This window comes from Tupaia chinensis, unplaced genomic scaffold (genome assembly GCF_000334495.1).
Source record: "Tupaia chinensis unplaced genomic scaffold, TupChi_1.0 Scaffold000217_1, whole genome shotgun sequence".
NCBI lineage: Eukaryota > Metazoa > Chordata > Mammalia > Scandentia > Tupaiidae > Tupaia > Tupaia belangeri.
This window is the reverse complement of record NW_006159692.1, coordinates 4,377,077-4,386,357: the sequence shown is the minus strand read 5'-3', so window position 1 is coordinate 4,386,357 and position 9,281 is coordinate 4,377,077. Positions and strand designations below refer to the sequence as shown.

Below are 9,281 nucleotides of genomic sequence, written 5' to 3'. Positions count from 1 at the left end.
TTTTTTTTTTTTTTTTTTTCTTTTTTTGTCAAAGGGCTTTTGTGTTTCTGGAGAGGAGGAGACACATCACACCCCCAGTGGGGCGTGGTCACACCACAGTCCTTTTTCCTCCATGTCTGGTCTCATCAGGATTTTGCAGCAGGCATAAACCAGCAGCCAGGATGATTTTCAAACCCTGGGAGCGAGATTCCAAACCAGTCAGCCATGTGGAATCCTCTCCCTAAACCACTGAACTACAGGGCTGGCTGTAACGGCATCTTTTGACAACTGTAAGGTATGGTGGGTTAAAAATGGAAAGTTAATCATTGAAATATTTTATTTTTGTTTACTTTTTTTCCCCCCTATAAGGCATGCATTTGCTAGAAAAAGGAGAAAGTGAGAAATCATCCCACAGGGGAGATTCAATCCCTTCTCTTCGGTTTCCTCTCAGGATTTGGGCACACATAAATATGTACCCAGCGTGATTTTTCAAGCCGCCGGGCCACAACTCAGCCCATGCTGTCAGCCGTGTGGGATCCAGTGCCTTAACCTCCATGCTACCTGCTGACTCCCCACTCACTCCTGAATACAAAGGTTAATAGTCCTACTTGACAAGGTGCCTGATTTGGGGGGTCAGTACAATTCTGAAGACAGTACTTAAAATGGTTTGTAAGACAAGTATAAGTTGGGGCCGGCAGGTGGTGTGGTGGGTAACATGCTGGACTCCCACATGGCTGACTGCAGTTCAAGTCCTGAACCTGGTTTCTTTCTTTCTCACTTTCCCTTTCTTTGTCTGCCTCTCTAGTCAAGTTGAACAAGTAAAAATAATAATCATAAATTTAAAAAAAGGTGTCAGTTGAACTGACTCTAAATGTCCTATGGGAAATCTTTAAAGGAATTCTATTGAAAAGCCTTTCTAAAGGAAATACTTATTTATATGCTATAGAGTGACGGTGCTTTCCATATTAGGGGGGAATGAGAAGTCACTCCCCAGCGGGGATGGCATTGGTGCAATCCTTTCTCCAGTCCTTACCCAGGATTTTGGACACAGGTGTCCAGTGTGGTTTTTAGGCCACTGGGTCTGGAACTCAAACCATGCAGCCAGCCATGTGGGATCCAGCCACCTCAACCACCATGCCACTGGCTGACCCAAGGAAATATATATTAATACTTAAAATAATCACTTTAGGGACCAGCAGGTGGTGTGGTGGTTAAGGCACTGGACACTCCCACATGGCTGACCATGGTTCAAGTCCTGAATCTGGTGGCTTGCTTTCTCACTTCCTCTCTCTCACTCTCACCCTCTGTCTCTCTCTGGACAAACTAAAAAATAAATGAATGAATAAAATAAAATAAATAATTATAAAAAAATAATCGCTTTAGGGACAAAGCAGATGGTGTAGTGATTATATCACTGGACTCCCACGTACTCAACCACGGCCTAAAAGTCACGCCAGATCCATGTGCGTGCATGCCCAAGATCCTGAAAGGAGAATGGAGGAGAAGGGATTATAGTGTAGCCATCCCCCCAGGGGGTGATTTCTCACTTTCTCTCTCTCTGATGAGCGCACACACACTATAGCAAAAATCTCTCTTCAAGAAAAAAAAACACTGTAATCTCCGATCACTTTATAATCTCTGTTTTACCGATTTAAAGCTTTATTTTAATTGCAGGAGGTTGCCACCTGTGAGTGCATAGAAGTCATTTAGCAAATACTTGTAAAAATGTATTGAGAAATACTATTTAAAAGCACAAGGAAAGAAAGCCAAATATACCTAGAAATGGGAAGAGGAAATGCTACTAAACTCCCTTTTCCTTCTAATTTCTTGATCTTCAGTGGCATTCAGGAGGGATGAGTAATGTTGGGGCCAGCAGGTGGCGTGGCAGTGAAGGCGGGTCCCCTGTGACTGTATGCGATTGGAGTCTGGGACTGGTGGCTTAAAAATCATGCTAAGCGTGTACTTGCCCAGGATGCCGAGAGGAGAAGGGAGGACAAGGGATTGCCGTGTGGCCATCCCAACAGGGGCTGACTTCTCACTTTTTCTCTCTCCCTCTCTCTTTCTCTGTCTCTGGTGAGTGTTAATGCCCTCGAACAAAAACCAATAGTAATGCAAAATTAGTAATGTTAGAATCCAGGGAACAACTTCAAAGGAATTCTGGGAGATACCGGTGGTGGGCGTGTTCAACAGGCACATTGCGGACCTAGGGCTTCCCAGAGATACGTTCATCGCTAGGCCGCTCACAGCTGTTTTGTGCAGTGCAGTCCAATGTTCTGAGTGTCCTTGGTGACCTGAGCAGCCTTTCACCTCTCAGCCAGGAGGAGGGACAGTGGTGGAAACAATCTAGTCACCCCACCCACCCGATGAAATGGCAGGTCGCCTTCCGCCTGGCCTTCTTGACCTTGATCGTCCTCCTGTCGCTACTCTGGAACAAAACAGGACACGTTAGCTCTTCCCCACTCTGTCGGCCCCGCAGCTGTCATTGCAACGACTGCAGTTTAGTGCAGAGGGACATTTTCCTTCCTCTTCACACCTTGGACACTGCAATATCACTTCATATATACATATGTATATAACTTCCTTGGCCAAATCCCAAAGGGTGACCAGGCAGGGCACTACACAGCATGTTTTTCTTCCTGGCTGGTCAGATTCTTCAAAGCCCTTCCTTACAGGTGAGTAGCTCCTTTGAATCAGTGTCTACACTCTTGTCTCAAGTGTCTCTCACACACGAGAAAGTCCCTAGTTTCCAAACTGTGGAACTCGTTTAAGGAATGTAGGCTCTCCCTAGACCTGTCCCATGGCTAAGCTCCTCTAAGAGGAATCCTTCGTTTCGGCTTTCTGTACTTAAGGTGCGACTAGCGTAGCCCGGTCTAATTAACAGTATACACAGCAAAAATGGTTTCTTTTTGGCCATAGCTAAGATTTTGGTCGGTTTGGTCTTTGGGTATTTTTACTTTCTCTGGTTATACCGTCCAGGTGTAGCAAGAACAAAACATACACAATAACAAAATCAGCCATGAGGGTGGCGACAACTCGGCACCACCACGCCATTCAGATCCCCACACTGAGTGCTATAGGGCGCTGGTGCTTACTAGAAAGACAGAGACAGAAAGAGAACTCACCCCCCGGGGGAACGGTCACGCCACAATCCCTTCTCCTCCACTCTCCTCTCGGGATCTTGGGCACACATGCGCCTGGCATGAGTTTAAAGCTGCGGGGTCCAGGACTCTAACCACAGTCAACTACGTGGGAGTCCAGTGACAGAACCATTATGCCAACTTCTTGTCCCTTGACCACATTTTAACACAGCTTCTAGGTACCTAAAGCCGTACCCCTGGAACAACCCAGCCTTCTTTTGAGTTTCTGTCTAGAAAATGTCAAGGTTGTCAAAAGTATTCACAGTTTTGTGGGGCCGGCAGGTGGAAGGTGGTGAGGGCAGCTGGACTCCCACGTGGCTGACCGCGGTTCAAGTTCAGACTCGGCAGTTTGCTTTCTCACTCTCCTTTCCCTCTGTCTCTCTCTGGTCAACTTCAAATAATAAAATAATGATGATGAATAAAAGTAAATAATTCCTATTAAAAAAAATAGTATTTCTAGTTTGGGCCCAGCTAGGTGGCACAGTCCATAGCATACTGGACTGGGGTGCTGGAAGCCACCTGGCCACCCTGGGTTTAGACCCCCAGCCAGGGCAATCTGAAACGTGCCTGGTGCACACCTGTATGCTCGAGATCCTGATGCCGTGTGACCAGACCCTGTCCAGGGTGCTTTCCCACCTCTCTTTCTCATGCACACACATGCAACCTCTGTAGAAATAAAAAGTAAAAGAATGTATAGCTTATTGGGACCAGCAGTTAGCGTAATGGCTATGTCGCTGGACTCCCACGTAGTCGACCGCGGTTTGTGTCCCGGACCCGGTGGCTTGAAACTCACACCAGGCGCATGTGCGTGCATGCCCAAGATCCCAAGAGGAGAATGGAGAAGGGATTGCGGCGTGACCATCCCCCCTGGGGGGTGATTTCTCGCTTTCTGTCTCTATGTCTCTCTGTCTGGTGAGCGCACGCACCCTATAGCAAAAACCTCTCCCCCCAAAAAAAGAAAAAGAAAGGATGTATAGCTTATTTTAGCCACACTCAGTGAGCCCCTGACTGCCCTTCTTACAACATTTACCGGAAAGTGCTTCCATGGCCCAGCCTCCTCATACCTTGTAAGACCCTATGCTCCACAGTCCAGGAGCACATGGGAGGCCAAGGGTTGATTCCTGCTCCAACCTAAAGGCTGGAGTCAGTGGTGTGCACCTGTAGCCCCAGCGACTTAGGCTGAGACAGGAGGATTGTGAGCTTGAAGCTGGGCCTGGTCAACATAGCAAGACCCTGTCCAAAAAAAAAAAAAAGAGAACCCAAACAAAATAACTGTCTCACGAGGTTCAAGTCCTGGACCCGCAGCTTGAAAAACACACTGGGTGTTCGTGCGTGCATGCCGCAAATCCCGAGAATGGTGAAGGTTTGCAACATGGCTAACTCTTAGGGGGGAGAGGTACTTTCTCTCTCTCTCTCTCTCTCTCTGGCCAAATACATGCACCCTATAGCAAAATAGCAAATTTTATTTTTTAGAGAGAGAGTTTTGCTTTAGGGCATATGCACTCGCCAGAGAAACAGATACAGAGAGACAGAAAGCAAGAAAGACAGAAATCACTCTCCCAGGGGGGATGGCCACACCACAATCCCTTCTCCATTCTCCTTTCAAGATTCTGGGCACACACGCATATGTGTGGTATGAGTTTCAAGTCCGTGACTTGAACTGCCGTCAACCACGTGGGAGTCTAGCACCTTAACCACTATGCAACCTGCTGGCCCCTATTATTATTTTTTAATCCAACAGAGAGAGAGAGAGAGAGAGAGAAAGGGACAGTGAGAGAGCAAGCCGCCAGGTGCAGGACTCAAACCATGGTCAGCCACATAGGAGTTCGGAGTCTAAACAGTACACCAGCTGCCAGCCGCATGGTCTAGAGTTTTTGACTACTGCTCGTTGGGTGCCTGCTCTGAGCCCTCCCTTTGCTGGCCTGGGTACAAGGACAGCAAAGTCAGAAGTGGCTCCACCCACTATGTTTTCTGTCCAGAGACGCCCCTGAGGGAGCATGGGAGCGCACAAGTGCCCACACGTTGCAGCTGTGGTGATGGAGGAGTGGACGGGGTGCTGAGGGTGCAAAGGGGGACCTGATGCCCCAGTTAGCAGAATTCTATCCAGCGAGCCATCATAGAAAACTGGAGGGCATGCTTTCCTTTCCCTCTCTCTTACCATTCGAACGCAACCGACCAGACCTGCCCTGTAACCTAGTTGTTAAGGGATCCAGGTCCCCAAGAGTCAACTGTGGTTCAAGTCCCAGACCCAGTGACTTAAAACTCACGCTGCGTGCGTGCCCAAGATCCTGAAAGGAGAATGGAGGAGAAGGGATTGCAGCATGGCCATCCCCCCTGGGGCGTGGTTTTTCGCTTTCTGACTCTTGGTCTCCCTCTGTCTCTTTGGTGCCCTATAGCAAAACTCTCTCAAAACCAAAAACAGATTCTTGAAAAGTTAAATGAGAAAATATGTGACAAAGTTGTCTGTAAATACACAAATACATAAAGTGTCAAATCAGATGGAAACCACTTGACAGATTTTTTTTTAGAGATTTTTGCTATAGGCCACGTGTGTGCGCTTGCTGGAGAGACAGAGAGACAGAAAGTGAGAAATCACCCGAGGGGGGATGGCCACGCGCATTCCCTTCTCCTCCATTCTCCTCTTGGGATCTCGGGCACGGCCCAGCATCAGTTTAAAGTGGCCAGATCCGGGACTCGAATTGCAGTGAACTCTGTGGAAGTCCAACAGCATAACATTACACCATCTGCTGGTCCTGACAGGTTTTTTTTTTTTTTTTTAAGATTTACTTAATTTTATTTGTTGTTATTATTATTTGAATTTGGCCAGAGAGAGACAGAAAGAAAGGGAAAATAAGAAAGGAAGCCACCAGGTCCAGGACTAGAACCACAGTCTGCGATGTGGGAGTCCAGCACCCCACCCACCATGCCACCTGCCAGCCCCCCCACTGGACAGTTTTGCTAAGAGACCAGCTGGATTGTGTGTGTATGGATGTGGGTGTCGCCAGTCAGCATATTCTGTCTCATAGAGTTCCAGAAGAAACAATTAGGTGTTTTTTGTTTGTTTATTTCTGCCCACCCCCAAGGTTATTTCTCCCCTGAGAGAAAGTGAGACAGAGAGACAGACACCCTAAGAAGGTCTCCACCTTGCAAGCAACCCCTAGTCTCCGCTGGCGCGGATCCCAGGACCACGTGAGCCTGGCTGCGTGGGGCTCCACGTGCCCCCCCCCATGTCTCCCCTCGCTAACAATCCTTTCTGATGCTCCCTGCAGTTGTAAAGGCCCTTGGGGAGACGCTGTAATCTACCCACGTAGATAGCTTTTTACCTATGGCTATCGCATAGTAGGAAAGACTGTTCTAGGGTTTGTAAGTGATGTACAGTTTCTTCTTACTGATCATTAACCTTAGTTGCACATTAAAACGGACTACAAGGGACCAGCAAGTGGCATGGTGGTTAAAGGCGCTGGACTCCCACAAGGCCGACCACAGTTCGAGTCTCGGACCTGGTGGCTTGCTTTCTCACTTCCTTTCATTCTCTCTCTGTCTCTCTCTGATCAAAGTGGAATAATAATAAAGTTACATAAAAAATAATTCTTTAAAAAAAAAAAAAAAAAAAAAAAAAACGGACTTCAGATTTTAGAAGAGAATCTGCCCCTGGGTCCTATCCCAAACCTGACTGAGCTGGTCTGGAAAGAGCCCGGGACTGGGCTGTTTCCAGGCACCATGTGACCCTCAGGGCGCTGGCAAACTGCGGATGTGGCCAAGGTGAGATTGTCCACCAGGGGGCGGCAAAGTCCCTGTCGGTGCGCAAGGTCCGCGTGGAGCAGGCCTGTGACCGCCCGGGCACCCCTCCAGTTTACGTAACACCGCGCAGGGCGACCGTGGGGAGCCGGCCAGGGTCGTCCTTGCTGCTATTGCGTGCCAGCCGAAGACGATTTTACTTCCACTGGGGAAAATTCCAGGAATTCACAACTTGAGAACTAACGCATGGCTAAAAATACAGCGTCTTCACCCAGTGACCTGAATGATCATGTAGCTATTTTCAATTCTTTTCCTAGTTCGCGAGACCATAGGAACGGACATCAAGCTTGAAAGGGAGTGAAATATTGTTCGTATCTCACGGAGCGGAGATGTTTGAAATGTGATCGCTTCGAGAATGGTGGGGATGGAAATGGACGTGTGCAGAGGTCAGTGAGCCCAAGTCGCGTGTCCCGCAGGGTTCTAGGAAGCGCCAGACGTGACAGCGTGGATCTGGGACGCCTTGGGTCTGCAGGGCTCCCAGGGGGTTCCTGCTTAGATGACCCCATCTCTTGCCTGGTTCTGTGGCTGAGGCCCTAAACGCTGTGAACTTGGTCTCTGCCCCCTCGTAGGAGGGGACTGTCATTGAGAGGCAGGTGAACGTCACCAGGGAGGGCTTTCCTCCTTGAGCACAGTGGCAAAGCCTTAGTAGGAGAAGTTTCTTTTCTTCTTTATTCCCCTCCACCTTGTCACCATCTTCCCAAAGACCTGAACCCTGGGTTGGGGGGGTGCAGCCCCACTGTCCAGGAGAGGACAAGTGTGAGGCCAGAAGCCCAAGTAGCCAGGGCTGGCAGGGAAGTCAGGCGGGCCGGAGCCCTCCACTGGGACTCAGAGCAGCTACCGCAGTGGGGTGGCCCACCCCTGAACTTGTGAGGGAAGAGCCGGGGCTGCCCAGGCCTCCTGCCATCCACAGACACACTTACTCCTAACTGGTCTGTCACTGAGACGTTACTGCATTGTCGCCCAGGACGGTAAGTGTATTTATAAAGCTGACTTGAAACACTTTTCTTTCTAAGGAAGCCCTGTGGGCTTTAGGCAACTCTAAGGCTTTAGGAGCTCAAGTTCCTTATTGCCGTTTATTTTTTCTGAAAAGCTTGTAGTAAGTGCCTGGTTGTAAATACCAGGCAAGCGGCCAGGCGTTCCTGCCCTAACATTTTCTGAGCCACAGTGTGTGGTTTGGCATATCACCTGATCACAGGGTATTTCCAACAGGACGGTATAGAAAACCCAGGTGTCCCTCGCCCCACCCGACACGGCTGTGGTTTCTTCAGGGCGGGCACCAGGGCAAGGCCCGCTGATCGCTGCCGTGGCTGGGCTTGCAGACGGCAGGACAGAGACAGTGAATGGAAGAACGACAGACGACAGGTGTTGACATCAAGACAGGCCTGACTTGATCTGAAGGTGGACGAACAGGAAAGGAACTAACTGGACAAAGAGCCGGGAAGGAGCGCGGTTTCCATCTTTTGCTGAAGCAGAGTGGTCGTCGTAACTCTGTGGTTTGGCCGTCCAGGGAGCTGTTCTTCCATGGCCGTCGCAGGAGGACTTCGTGGAAGAGGACTTCACTGGCTTTTATGGGCTGTTTAAAGAACTGTGAGGCCTGAGGTGGCAAGTGGGGAAAGGTGGGCCTGACGTCGCCTGGAAAGGACTAAGGCAAAGGCCCTCCCCGGAGCACAGCCCGGGAAGATAGCCCCTGGAGTTGTGCCACATGCCAGCCTGTGAGCAGCAGCCTGGGGACAGTGACAAAGTGACGGTGTACATGGAGAAGGCAAATGTAATCCGCCCAGAAGGAAGGAAATCGCTTTCACTGTGGCGCCTCCTTGGGGTCTAGGCCCACACTTTCCCTCTCACGCTTTCATCATGTGCTGGGAATGGAGGGCATTTATCTCTAAACTAACCTCTCCTCTGAGTTGCAGACTCCTTTCTGGGGCCCCTGATGTTCTCCACCTGGATTTTTGCATAGTTATTTCCAACTCATTGTGTCCAAAATGGAAATCATTAAGGTGTCTTTTCTTCCTGTGAGTTCCTTTTCTCTGTCTGTTTTCGTTTTTGTCCAGCCTTATTGATGTATTGCTGACCTGGTCTATGTATTGGGCTGTCAGGAAAGTCATGACACATTTTTGCATAGAAAAACACGTTATGACTGTCTCAATGACCTTAGATGGATAGATAGATAGATCTATATATATTTTTCTTTTTTCATTTTTTTTTTCCGAGAGGTTTTTGCTATAGGGCGCATGCGCTTGCCAGAAAGACAGAGACAGAATCAGAAAGCGAAAAGTCACCCCCCCAAGGGGGATGGCCACGCCACAATCCCTTCTCCTCCTTTCTCCTCTCAGGCTCTTGGGCATGCACGCACATGCTCCCGGCGTG

General features: G+C 49.1%; 1 long non-coding RNA gene across 1 annotated transcript; it reads left to right on the top strand.

The window, feature by feature from the left end:
- Nucleotides 1-6,985: 6,985 nt before the first annotated feature.
- LOC114007691 (uncharacterized) lies at nucleotides 6,986-8,944 on the top strand. The gene is made up of 2 exons (XR_003549281.1): nucleotides 6,986-7,300; nucleotides 8,124-8,944. It is a non-coding gene; the product is annotated as an uncharacterized LOC114007691 (long non-coding RNA).
- The last annotated feature ends 337 nt before the right edge of the window (nucleotides 8,945-9,281 follow it).